General features: G+C 34.3%; 1 protein-coding gene across 2 annotated transcripts in view; it reads right to left on the minus strand.

Annotated features, from left to right (window-relative positions):
- LOC145303507 (uncharacterized) overlaps window positions 1-13,829 on the minus strand; it is a 571,276-nt gene that overhangs the window by 498,190 nt on the left and 59,257 nt on the right. Inside the window, exon 1 of one of the 2 annotated variants that reach the window (XM_080144940.1) lies at window positions 6,015-6,050. The exons of the other annotated variant lie outside the window; for it this stretch is intronic. The gene's annotated coding sequence lies outside the window, so the exon portion shown is untranslated. Of the gene's footprint in view, window positions 1-6,014; window positions 6,051-13,829 lie in introns of those variants that run through there. 2 annotated transcript variants of the gene reach the window in all.

Here is a 13,829-nt window from a genome sequence, read left to right on the forward strand (position 1 = left end):
ACGTTTGTGAATTTTTTTAGATGAGGATTGGTTATTCGTATTGGCTTCATCTCATCTTGAGTGTCATTTTTCCAACGTTTCAGTCGATGTAACCTCTGACCTTCAAGTGTATTTTTGTCAAACTTGGGAATGTTTGAGTCGAACTCGGGAATTTGGACGGAATTTGGAATGGAACCCTTTATTTACTTCACGGAGGTAATACGCTCTTGTTGCGTCAGCCATGACTGGGTAGAGCTCCTAAGTAATTCGTAGTTGTATTTTTCGGTCACCTACACTGAGAATTGAGCTTTCAACCTTCAGGAGAATATCACTTTTTAAAATTGTTTTTTTTTTCCCCCAATTACTTTAACCGCTGCACCACGGGTCCTTGAACAAGAGCATGCTACCGCCATGAAGTAAAGGATTCCGTTCTTTTTTTCATTTTAATATACTTACATAGAATGTTTCTGTTATGTCAAAAAAAAACTATTTTCTTTACGTCACAATTGTCACGCTCATACATTAATTCCATAGCTAATATAATACACTTACTCCACAGATCACGGGTAGTCTAATATATATATATATATATATATATATATATATATATATATATATGTGAGAGAGAGAGAGATTTTTTTTTTTAGCGATATGTTTTGAATGGAATCAATTATTTACGAAGGTGCATTTTTACCTAAATGCAAGTTGGGAATAATTTTCCCTTTAACCAATTTGGTACCCCACATGGGGAGCGGTATATAAGACAATAAGAAAATGGAGTCACAAAAACTGTATATTAGTGTATATAGAATAATTTATTTAATAAGGATATACATACATTTAGTTGGGAGATAAAGGGAACTCTTTATACCAAGGTATTTCGAAGCCTGATGCTTCTCATCAGAAGAGTAGAGAAGATGATAGGTAACATAATAGGGATGTGACGTCTAGCGAGAGATTCATTAGGAACGAAATAAATAAAATGACGGAGGAGTGTATCATAAATTGTAATGTAAAAAGGTACATAGGGTGTCTATCATAGTTTTTAAAGAATGTGGGTAGTTTATCTGTTTAAACTCAAGGGGAAGATATAGGGTAGGTTGGGTGGTGGTTCTATTTTATCCGCATGTAAGATGCGTAGTATCTATGGAGGGTTTACATGAGGAGAGGTTTACGCTAAAAGGTACTTTATCAAATGAAGTAACTGAGACCACAATAACAGAAGGTGTAGGTTTTAATATTATGATAAATTAAAGCGTGGAGGTATATGCTATGTAAGATTATATCGGATGAACTTATCACAAAATTACTTATAAAAGGACTATGGCTTATAGCGTAATGTTATGAGATAATGGCGGGTGGATTACATGGGGCGTCGTGTACTAAGGTTTTAGTTTAGTAAAAAGAGGGAAGGCCCGACCGTAAAGTAAGGGGCTAAGTTACGAGTGGATATATATCTTCTATCTATCTATCTATCTATCTATATCTATCAAAAAAGGAACTTTTCCTGTGTGTATGTGTGTGCGTGAGAGAGAGAGAGAGAGAGAGAGAGAGAGAGAGAGAGAGAGAGAGAGAGTTCCCTATAGACCCATTAATGGCTGAGCCGATTTTCTATGAAATTTCACACGAAAGTACTTTATGTACCTGGCAGTGTTCTTAGATAGGTTTTGTATCGGAATGTCTTCGATAAGTATCGATAATTGATAGTCGAAAAAGTCCGATGAAAGAAGGAACGGTCGATTTTGACCGAAGAAAACTCAGAGGCTAACATCACAAGAAAGTTGATTACCATGCAAGCGGAAAGGCCCAGAATATAAAATCAACAGTAGGTGCTTTGATATGACAGTTGCACGTTCGATATGAATGTTTCTGCTTAGAACACAATTGAAGCATGATAATCGACTTTTGCATTTTCATTTTTAATTCAAGCCATTCTATGTAAAAAATTATCAAATCAACGGTAGGTTCTCTATGGTGCAATATAATCTACAATACATTGTAGACTGTCACTACGGAGAGATATGTGAAGCTTTTTTTCCGGCGCATCGTAATGGGTTCCCATTACTCATTTTGATATGCAGATTTGAAATGTGGTATATAGGGTATTCAGACATGTGGAAATTTTTTATCGGTTTTCATAGGGAAAAAAGGACTAAGGGATCGAATTTGAAAATTGTTTTTGAGAGAGGGTCATCGGATTTTTATCTATTTTTCAACTGTTTCACGAATGCACATGCTCAAATCGTTAACATTATGTTAAGAATACCCAGATATAAAAACATTTTAAAGATTGTGTCAAGCTGGCCTAATGGTTACCATACTTGACTCACCGTCTTTAGGTTTTAGTTTCGATCTCAGCTGGAATATTTTACGTACAAGAAGCGATCTGTTTAGAAAAAAAAACAATACTCGCATGCACATATCTCAGTTTCTATATGCGTATTTTTACGGCCGGGCAACGCTGGGCGGCTGATAGTATATCTGTAAAAGTGAGAATGTGCGCGTGTGTGTGTGTGTGAGAGAGAGAAAACTATTCTCAATCTATATACTCACATTCTTTTATTTACAGATTTGAAATTTGATATATAGGGTATTCAGATATGTGGAAAACCTTTTAATCAGTTTCCATCCAGGAAATGGTTTCTAAGGGGTCAAAATTGAAAAATTGTTACGTTGAAGTCATTGGATTTTTATCTCTCAACTGTTTCAGGTATGCGCTTACGTAAATCGTTCACATGACATATTTCTTATGTTAAGAATAAGTAGGTTTGAAGAGACTTCTTAACGTTCATATCAAGCTGGTCTAATGGTTATCGTACTAGACTCACTGTCTTTAGGTTTTGGTTTCGATCTCAGCTAGAGTATTTTTTTCTTCTTTTTTTTACTCTTTAGAAAAAAAACTTAATACTCACATGCACATGTCTCGGTTCTGTGTGAATTTAAATATGTTTATGCGTATTTTGCGACCGGGCAACGCCGAGCAGTCTGCTAATATATATATTTTTTCAATTTGTCTTTACAAATTACTGTTTATGTGAATATAAATTGAAAATGTAACTTGCTCTACTTCCGTATTGAGCACTCTTGTATTAACCTCGTTATATTTCATTGGTTACTCTACTTTTGAAAAATAGCAACCTCAAATTATATATATATATATATATATATATATAAAGGTTTTTTTCTCGCTCTGATATTGATATTAAAAGCCTACTTTTTCGAGTTAAAAATCATTAAAACGCACTTCTTAATATGATCACTTATGATTTATCTATTTTCGAAAGAGTGCCATGTGCAAGTGGAGAAGGATAAAAACAGTGTTATGCAAAATTTGTGTCGAGAATTGTCTAAAGTTCCGACTTTGGGGGGGGGAGGCTTTCACGTGAATTTATGAGGTGAATTTATTTGACACAATATGATTCAACTCAAAAAAAATAAATAAAAGCTAATGTGAATTAAGATTAAAGCTAAGGTGTTATTCTGGACTTTCACCCCTTTAAAAAAACCTTGTTAAACTTTGTGACATATTTACATTCTATGGAGGTCAGGCGCGAACGAACACCCAAGAATTTTATTATACCATATTTCTTCAAACTGAAACATAATTATCAAAGTATACTTACGCAGATAGATATGAAAAGTCTTTGTTAAAGTTTGTGCCATATTTCCATGGAGTACGGGCGCGAACAACCCACAATTTTATTATACCATCCCTATTTAAGTTGAAACATACTTATCAAAGTATTCTTATGTACATTTATATCAAAAACCTTGTAAACGTTTTTTTTTTTTTTTAATTTTATATTTCCATACTTTGAGGGCCAGGCACGAACGCAGACCCGACAATTTTTATGAACCACCGTTCTGCCAGATCAAACATACCCATTCCTGATCCTCGATACATCTATCATTGTATGTAATCAGCTTTTTAAAATAGTCAATCATATAGGAGCCTATTCATGACCACACACACACACGTTCAGCTTTATATTATATATATATATATATATATATATATATATATATATATATGTGTGTGTGTGTGTAGGAAACAATAAGAGCAGAAAATGAAGTCACAAAAAACTATATATTGGTGAATATAGAATGGTTCATTTATTTAATAAAGTTATACGAACATTTAGTTGGGAGATAGAGAGGACTCTTTATACCAAGGTATTTCGAAGCCTAATGCTTCTTATCAGACGAGTAGAGACGATGCTACGTAACAGGCTTCGAAATACCTTGGTATAAAGAGTCCCCGCTATCCCCTAACTAAATGTTTGTATACCTTTATTAAATGAATGAACCATTTTATATTCACTAATATATATATAGTTTTTGCGACTTCATTTTCCACTCTTATTATTTCCTATATAAGCTCCAATGAAAGTTGTTGAGCTTTATATTATCCCGATAAATCTCTTAATTTTGTTTTAGAAGAAAGTCACCACTTATCAAGGCCCGGAAGCCACTCGGGGATAAGGGTTATTGCGTGTACAGTAATCAATAGGATAATATCGTAGTAATCGATAGTAATGGAGATCTGATAAAGTGTCTTACTTAAGGGGGCGGTTTATCAGGAACTTGTTTATGTTGGACTTGACGACATCCAAGTTGTAGTCAGGTGGGAAACAGACAAACGGAAGAGAGTTCCACATGCGTGCACTTCTAAGAAAGAAGCTTTGTTCATGGAATGTACATTTTGATTTAGGCACAGATAAAGAGTGGGGAAAATTACTGACAGTGGTTTCAGCTAGACGGGTGTTTTTGTGAAAGATTAGTGAGGGAGGCAGAGATTGAAGCTCAGACGAACACTTCTTATGGAAATAACGATGAAACAACGACAGGTTCGCAACGTCTCTTGTGGGAGAGAGGTTGCAGGGAAGAGAAAAGGGCATCCCCCACTAGGCTACTAAGTCTATTTTGTAATTTTTTTGTATTTTGTGTCAAGGCAGGATAGGCCGTTTTTAGCAGTTCCTATCAAGATATAGCAGCAGTACTCCATCCTTAGATGCACTTGGCTTTTATACAGATAGAGAATTGCATCAGTAGCGAGATATCTTCTGGAGCGGTAGAAGTATCCCACCATTTTCCAGCGACCTTGGCAACAGATTTAATGAACGTGTTCCATTTCAGATCAGGAGTAAAAGTCAATCCCAGAATCTTGTCAAAACATGCAGCCTCCCCAAGACGAGAGCAGTCCATTTCAATTTATGCCAGCTGGGGATCAAAGCATTGATGATGTAAAGATAGAAGTTTTAGACGCAGTAAAAGTAACCAGCCACCTCTTCCCCCACTGTACCACGCGCTCAAGATCAGAGGAGAGAGAATCAGAGAGAACCTTGTCATTTACGGCCTTTGATGTGCTTGCATAGATGTCGACGAATGATTTAAGTATGTGTTTTGGGAGATCATTGATGTAGATCGGGAAGAGAGTTCGGCCCAGGATGGACCTTTGAGGGACACCAGCTTCTCTGCCCTTCTGATTTCTGCTGATCAACCACTATTCTTATGAGCCTATCAGAGAGAAATGATTTAATAATTGAGAAAAATTTCCAGTTATATCGTAGCTGGAAATCTTTTGAAGTAGGCCTTTATGCCATACATTATCAAAGGCTTTTGATATATCAATAGCAATTCGTATAGAATTGAATTTTTTTTTGTTCTCCTAACTCTATTATATATATATATATATATATATATATATATATATATATATATATATATATATATATTAGTTCAAAACACAGGATTTCAAATATTTGGCCTATGCCCCGGAATAAATATTGTATTAAGCATTACACTTTCTAGAAATATTTTATAAGTAAAATTTCATGTAATTAAAGATGCAAAACGAATATTATTTTCTTCATAAGCATATAAAACTTTATCAAATTCAATAACCGGTAATATCATATGGTTATGCTGGTGATCGTCAAAAACCATTCAAAGTTAGGAATGAATATCGGCTACACCTTCGAAACGGAATGCAACAGCTCTGAAAAGATACAGGAAGAATTATTTCAATACTGCACCTGGTGTGTCTATATTCGCTTTAATATAAAGTTGGTTGTATCTAAAAAAAAAAAAAAGATTTGTTATAAGTAGACTATGGGGTTACCAAGTTATATTATTTGGATTATTTCCAATTCTGTTCTCATCTTACGCGTCATTTTCATAATATTTCGACGATAGAACCCTCTAAAAATCTTGAGTTGCTCTTATAGAACCATACAATCTTTATAGAATTTACAAAAGAACCATTTTGTAATCCATACGGGCATACTGCTCTTGTTTCTTTAGTAATTTGTTTATTGACATTAGTATCACCTGTAGTATCGATTAAACCTTCAATCTATTTATATATGTGTGCGTGTGCATATGATATACATTTACATATATATATATAAGATATTTATGTATATTATAATGAATCCATATTCCGATGATTTTTGTTTGTTGAGAGTAACATTAGGTTAGTGCAAAAATAATGTTATTTTTGCACTAACCTAATATATATATATATATAAGGTTTGTACAAAAATAATGTTATCCTCCCCCAGACCACCCCTACCTCTATTTAAAATGAAATACTTTTCTTTATCCCCCTCCCTAATCTAAGAAAAGATTCTATTTTTTAAGTTATATAAGAGAATGATTTTGTATCTTGAGTTGAGTTCTCAAAGGAAATTCTTAGCCTGAAGACGTAGTCTCCCCAACAACGGGTGATTTTAGAAACATGTATACACATATGTAGTCATCAATATTTGTATAAATAATTTTTATGTTATGTCATGCATGATACTATAGCAGATGACGTCACACATGGCGTCATACGTATAAAGTAGTTAAAAATAAATATTCCCCGGGCAACGTGAGGCAGCCTATATATAAAAGTGAAAGTGTCTGTCTGTCTGTCTGTGTGTGTGTGTCTGTGTGTGTACATTTCCCTACGCAATAACTCAATTTTTAGTCTACAGACTCGAAATTTGATATACAGGATACTGAGATTTGGCGATTATGGGGTCAAAGTTCAACGATTTGACCTTTGAAAACTCTACCAAACTCTTCCGACAATTTTGGGTCTACACACTTGAAATTTAGGATATAGGTTCCTTGGTCATGGATCTAACTGAATGACTTGATTTGAGCCCAAAACAATAAATTTTAAGGGGTCATAATAGGGGTCCAAGTTTAAAAAAAATTGACCGCTTTTTTTTTTTTTTTGCTCAACATACACCTCCAAATACCCGGGTAACGCTGGGCTGAAATGATAGTGTATATATATATATATATATATATATATATATATATATATATATATATATATATATATATATATATATATATATCAGAGAGAGAGAGAGAGAGAGAGAGAGAGATTAGGAACAGTTTAAGTTACTGAACTCAAATAATTTTGAATACGTTCTTAAAAATTTGAAACACATACTATCAAGCCTCCAGCATGAACTTCAAAGAAACAGTACTCGTATATTTTTTCCGGTGCAAAGGTTATAACTAACTAGTCGATTATTTTAGGGTTGACCTATATTGTTTTTGAATTATCTGTTGAAAGACAACGTTATTATTTTAAAGGTGGGTGAAAGTACATTTTCGTTAGAACTACTGCTTTCAAGTGAGAGGAATACTGCACAACTATACAAGTTTAAGACGGCGAGAATTTATACTAGAATTATCCACATGATAAAATCATTGGTTCACAGTCAGTTCTAAAGACTAATTATCTGAAAGTCTACAATTCGGTCATCTAGGCGATAACAAAAATAACAAAAAAAATAATGAAATGAAAAAAAAAAAACATAAAATTCACACTTCATGGCTGACGGAATTAAAATAATCTACCCCTGTGGAGTTAATAAATCGTTAGATGCAAATATAATTATTGTCTTTGTGTGGGCTAATTACTCCTGTAATATGTATATCAGTTGACCCCATAGCAGGTAGAAATTCCATACAATCTCATGAATCGATCAGGCATATTACACATGCAGCCTGTGTGCACACGTGTAGTCTACGTAAAAAAATATAAAACTGGTCATGTAAAGTTCGATTTGAGAACATTTGTTTACACTTAAAAACGATGTATCACACTTCATTGATTTCAACAATAGAAAATATATTCGTGAGATATCTTTTTCTAAATCACATGAAATACAGTTTTAATAAAACATACTGCATCTTTAGTGCACTATCAAAAACAAATAATTGAATAAAAATAATGTATTTAAAATGTCTAAACAATATTGTGCAATGATTTTATTAAATGACTTTACGCTGGTGACAGCATAAATTGGTTCACATGGACTTCAGTGAAGTGTTATATAGTTATAACATTGTAAGATAAGTTTATTAATTAAGTTCTTCATCATAGAGTGATGGATATTAAAATATAGTTTTACTAGAAGTTGCTATTTGAGTGTGCTTTTATTGTTTTAAAGTCAATCTTTTTAAACAACCAGAGGAGGACTGACGGTGTTAACGACACGGACTGATAACCTGAACGTCCCAAGTTCGAATCCAGTTCGTTCCACAAAAAAAAAATCACTTTCACTAAGGATGTTGGCAACCTTCATGTGGCCCCTCTCGTAATCGCCGATGCCTTTCTAGAACGAATTCTGACTCGAAAAATATCGGGGAAACCAATGCCAACAAAAAAAATCATTTCATTTTTCGGATTCATACGATATGATGATTTAACAACCTCACAGTGTTATATAGTTATGACATTGTAACATAAGTTTGTGAAATACTAGATTACCCGTGACCCGTTGGGTCAGTATGTTATATTAGCTATGGAATTCATGTATTAGCGTGACACTTGTGACGTAAAGAAAATAGTTTTTTTTTATTTTTGGACATAACAGAAACATTTCTATGAAAGTATATTAAAATGAAAAATCACGGACGGATCGCTCAAACATGAAAAAAAATCATCCATATTCGTGTAAAGTTACCTATTTTTCCGAATAATCGCTCAAAAATAGAAAATTAAACATGATTTTACTACGAATCGAACGCCGACGAAAGTCATTTAACAGCAAAAACGCACATGAACCTACCGATGAGAAATATAAGAATGAAAAACCCATATTGGAATCCTTCAACCAGGTTAAAAAAATAGTAATTAATAAAACCTGAAGCAAAAAATAAAACCTAAATAAAAAAAAACAAAAAAACTAATATTGAAACAGATTAGTAAATGTGTTAACAAATTCACCGTTCTCGCACAACTATTTTATATCTAGAAATGTAAAAAAAATAAAGAAAGAAAGAAGGAAGGAAAAGGGACGGATAGAGTAGTAGTAGTAGTAGTAGTAGTAGTAGTAGTCTTGGCTTACTACTACAATTGTTCTTATGTTTGTCAACGGGTTAAAGTTGTTTAGTTGTAAGAAAATAGCGACAGTATAGTTGTAATAAAGAATAGTTGCAACCCCCCCCCCACTCTTCCTATGTTAAATAATAATTTCGAAATAACGTTAATATTTCAGTGCGCAGGTCAAAATCTGCAAAAGAAACGATTTGTGTACGTTGTTATGGGTTAATGTTTATGCGCGCATGCGCAATCGGATGTCGTAAACCGGAAAGTGGGTTACATCACTCGTTACAAGGTTATATGAGTTTTATAATTATATAGATTATTAAGTGCATCATCATAAAGTGGTGGATGTTACAAAGACAGTATCACTAGTAGCTTCTATTTGAATTACTTTCATTGTGTTACTAATTGGCAGAGATTGTGATAATCAATCTTACCTAAAACAACCGCATACAGTCGCTTAAAACAATTTGCCGTATTAGACTAAAGATCCGTGTTCTTTTTATTCTCCAATCAACTTAAAGATTTATACCAAGTATTTAAGATACAGTAGAACCCCGGAATACGGTGCCCCTAGGACACTTTTTTTTTCAGGTTACGATGTGGAATAGGATGTTTTTTCCGGCCTTTGGTTACGGTATTTACGTCTTACGGTGTTATTTGATTATATATATGTGTTTATGTACTATACTGTATTTTGTTATTAATTTTTCATTCTGTATCCCGGGGTTCTACTGTATTATATTATTAGTATTAGATTATACGTAGATAAGAATAACATTAATAGTCATGTATTTCGTTCTGGTCTTAGTAGCTGATATTTCAGCGCTGATAAAAGAGCCAGTTATAAGCTGATCGTTTTCAAAGCAGAAATATTTCTTTCTCTTCAAAATGGCCGAATGCATCTTCCGTTTCATAATTCTTCCCTAAAACACATTAAGATGACGTTATAAGCATCAATCACTGAAGACCATATTGTCTGTTAATATTGGTTAGTATCTCGGGTCGCTTTTAATTCACTGGGAGACGGTATTTAGTTATCTCCCACTGCAAGAACTGTCACACCAGATTCGAGAAGTGAGATTGAGAAGTCAGCAGCACCGAGGAGGGGCACTCTAACCTGCAAACAATGCCTGGGAGCCCCCCCCCCCGGCAACGTTCCCCGATAAGGGCGCTTCATGTGATTAGCAATAAACTAACCCATCCTTAAAGAAAGGCAAAGCCTGGGAGGTTGAACCTTCTAGAATTGCACAAAACAAGCATTACACCACAATCAACAGAGACTAGGTCATTACATGAATGGTCTAATCTGTTGATTTTGTGAGTCGGGATAAAAATTCCTAGCCGGAGAGATTTGTAACGTGGTTGTCTATTTCTCTAACGGACCCAACACGTTGTATGTAGACTCTGTCGCAAAGGAAAATGATAAGGTTGACACAACTTTTCTTGATGGAGGAAAAAGGTATTTATTTTTTCATTTCACGGAACCAAAACACCTACTCGCTATCAATATAGGGTACCAGTTTTACAAAGTTCGACTTTGTTTTTTTTACAATGGAGAAAGCGCAGACTTCCGCGTTCACCGATCGTCACTGGCAAATATGCCAGCAACGGTTACCTTTTCCTCCTCTTTCTCTTCCGCTCCCCCTCCTTTTACCCTCTTTTGCCACTTCATCTTATCGATATTCGTCCCAATATGTGTGTGTGTTATTAAAGAGTAAGTAAGTCTTTAACAAAGCAAAACTATCAAAATAAGAAAAGCTCAACACTATTAAGAGGAGCAAATAATATTAAATGAAAAATGTGAAATAAAAATTATAACTTAATTATATCATCAGAACAATGAGAAAAAGGTTAGGCGAAAATTAAGAAAGACCTTTTAAGCCATGGCATTTCGAAGCTAAATGTTTTTCATTAGAAAAGAAGAAATGCCAGAATTTTATAAAATGCAAATATAGAAAAAAAAAACTGGCTTAATGACATTTAGATATGAAATGAGACTGAAGGAATAGGATAAAATGGTAAACAGTAATTGAAAGTAGGTACAGCATAAGGGTACATCAGAAGGGTAGTATATATGTAGGTAATATAAAAACATAGACCACTATGAAATAATGGAGATTATTAAAGAAAAGCCAATAATAAAAGAACGGAAAAAATAGGGAAGCCGGCCTAAAGAGGTTTTTTTTCCTTATTTTCTCTTTAACTCTCCTTATTATTCTGACGATATAATAAAATTATAACTTATTCCTTATCTTTCATCTAATATTATGTATGTGTACATGGACACGGAACACATAGTAGAATTGTCTTCCGTTTTCCTGCTTTCCAGCTGACTACAATATGGATACTTGGTCGTTTACGGTCTTAGATGGAACACATACATTAAATTGAGTGTGTATATGTGTGTGTGTGTGTGTGTGTGTGTATTTGCGTCCGTGACGTCAAGTTTACGTCACGTCCGCAAATGCTAACGCGATTATGTTTCAGATACACCCTCATTCTTCGTTAAGACATGTATCTAGCAGAAGGAAAACTGATGTACAACCTGAGATCTACTGTCGGCTCTGTCTTGTGGCAGCCATTGCACCGACTGCAATTAGCAGTTGTACACAAAAAATGCGGATGGCTTTACAAAAGGCTCTAAACTATAAACAAATATCTATAAACAATCGGTGTGGATTTCCGGACAACTTTGTGGATGTGAGGGATTATACGTCGAAATCATTAGTGAAGCACATACGAATTTTATACCGTTGTGAGTGGTTGGATAATGTATTCCACTGGTAGTACGCTCTTGTCTTTCATGTCAAGCGTGGCACAAAAGGAAATTACTTCGTTATTAACAAAAGAATGATTATAAAAACCAATAAATAGAATATTGCAGTTTCCTGCCTTGGCATAGTACAAAACCGTCTTCAAAATCTAGTTCGAAATCTAGTTGGCGAGGATCTTTTCGCCTAGAGTCTGTTTCTATTATGTCGTTATTTTCATGGTAGGTACTCGACTGAGCTTCACCCTATAATCCCCTTGTAAAAATTTCGTGACGAATACTTGTCTAGCTACAACAGACCGGTGTATCTAAGGTACACACTACCGTGGTGATGCTACTTAGCTGACTATAACATGATCGTTTTCAAGTCTAATCTAAATAAGTTCTGGTTGAATCGTTCTATTATATAATTAAACCGAAACCAAGTTCTACCCTTATCACAGAGTGACCTCTGGGCATTGATAAACGGTAGATATTTTCGTATTCTTTGAGTTAGTCTATTTTATGATTATTGTTTCGTATTTGTGAAAAATAAATTGGTTGACAAAGGGAAGGCAACTCTAATAAAGATCTACAGAGGATTATCTCCCTCCCATCGCCGAAATTTTAACGGTGTATAATGTGTTTTTTTACAAGAGACTCCCAAATGCTACTAACCTATAGGCTTGATCTGCTTAGTAAGTTTGTTTTTAGCTTATGTGCTGCCTCCTTGAGTCGTCTTACTCTCCATCTTGCATCCCTGTCAATTAATTTGACCTCTGTCCATAAAAGGGAAGCATGTTCCTTTTTCTTTCCATATGTGCTCAGCTAGTCCTGGCTTTTTGACTTCTCCCAGTGTCACGGCTTTACGGTGTTCTTCTAGGCTTACCTTTAAATTAAAATTAAATTCGACAATCACAACTCGAACTGATATATCTAACTAGGTAACAAGATTCGTATTGCAATGTGTTATACACTGCCATTTAACTTATGAAACAAGATTTATAATGCATTGTGTTGTATCATGTTTTGTAACTAGGAAACAAGATTTGTAATCTAGTGTGTTACATTATACCTTGTGCAACTAGATGTTATATTATGCCTTGCAGCACAATTTGTAATTCAATGTGTTATATCATGCCTTTACAACTAGGCAAGTTTCATAATTGCGTTTTAATATATTACATTGAAACTAAACAAAAAGATTTGTATTTTTACTGTTGTATTATATTTTTTTCAAGTTAGCAACAAAACTTGTAATGTATTGTATTAAACTGTTTTTTATTTAAGGAACAAGTCGTACATTTGTTATATCATACGTTACTTGTAGTTTATTATGTTTAGTATGCAATATTATTGCAAATTATGTTTCCTAGTTATAATACTAGAAAACAAGATTATCAATTCATCGTGTTATATCATACCTACTATTATTTTTACTGTTATTTCACCCCAAACAAAGCGTAGTGCCACTTGGATGTAATGTGCTACTATTTGGGACCAAATCTACAAGAACAGTATGTAGGGAGATGAGCAGCGAGATGGCTGTGCACATTATACTTGGACTTCTGCATATAAGTGAAATCAGAAAAGCAAGAACCCGGGAAGGGATTCCAAAGTCTAGCAGTTTGATGGAAGAAAATATTAGACTAGAAGGCTTTCCGGCGTCTAGGGATCAGCTTCACAACTAGGCAACTGGATTTCGTATCGTATTAGATGACCCTGTGAAACTACACAACATGATTCGTATTGTGTTGGATG

This window comes from Euprymna scolopes, chromosome 19, assembly GCF_053919585.1.
Source record: "Euprymna scolopes isolate OS-2025 chromosome 19, ASM5391958v1, whole genome shotgun sequence".
Taxonomy (NCBI): domain Eukaryota; kingdom Metazoa; phylum Mollusca; class Cephalopoda; order Sepiida; family Sepiolidae; genus Euprymna; species Euprymna scolopes.